The sequence below is a fragment of the Myotis brandtii genome, unplaced genomic scaffold (assembly GCF_000412655.1).
Source record: "Myotis brandtii unplaced genomic scaffold, ASM41265v1 scaffold1326, whole genome shotgun sequence".
In the NCBI taxonomy this organism is placed as follows: domain Eukaryota; kingdom Metazoa; phylum Chordata; class Mammalia; order Chiroptera; family Vespertilionidae; genus Myotis; species Myotis brandtii.
In genome coordinates this window covers 1-874 of record NW_005354699.1, presented here as the reverse complement: position 1 = coordinate 874, position 874 = coordinate 1, and positions in this window count along the sequence as shown.

Here is an 874-nt window from a genome sequence, read left to right as displayed (position 1 = left end):
GTATTTAATTTTTTGAGGAAACTCTATACTGTTTTCCATAATGGCTGCACCAGTCTGCATTCCTACCAGCAGTGCACTAGGGTTCCCTTTTTTCCACATCCTTGCCAGCACTTGTCATTTGTTGATTTGTTCATGGTAGCCATTTGGACAGGTGTGAGATGGTGCCTCATTGTCGTTTTAATTTGCATCTCTCTGATGATCAGTGACTTGGAGCATACATAATAATAAAAGCATAATATGCTAATTAGACTGCACAGCCGACCGACCTTCAGACATCATTCTGGATGTCTTTCCAGATGAAACCACGGTGGTGGGGACTGAGGCAGAGGTGATTAGTGGTGATCAGGCAGGCAGGCAAGCGGTTAGGAGCCAGTGGTCCCAGATTGTGAGAGGGATGTCCAACTGACGGTTTAGGCCCCTGTGTGGGATCAGTCAGACATCCCCCGAGGGGTCCCGGATTGCAGGCCAGGCTGAGGGATACCCTCCCCCATCCCATGCGTGAATTTTGTGCATGGGGCCTCTAGTTTTTTCATACGTCCCTTGGCCAGCTGTATATTCCCTTTGGAGAAGTGTCTCTTTAGGTTCTTTGCCCATTTTTTAATTGGGTTGTTTGTCTTCCTTTTGTTAAGTTGTATGAGTTCCTTATATATTTTGGATATTAACCCTTTATCAGATATATCATTGCCAAATATGTTCTCTCATACAGTTGGCTCCCTTTTTGTTTTGTAGATGATTTCTTTTGCTGTGCAGAAGCTTTTTATTTTGATGTAGTCCCATTTGTTTATTTTCTCCTTAGTTTCCTTTGCCCTACGGATGTATCCACAAACATATTGCTACGAGATGTCTGAGATTTTGCTGCCTATAGTTTCTTCTA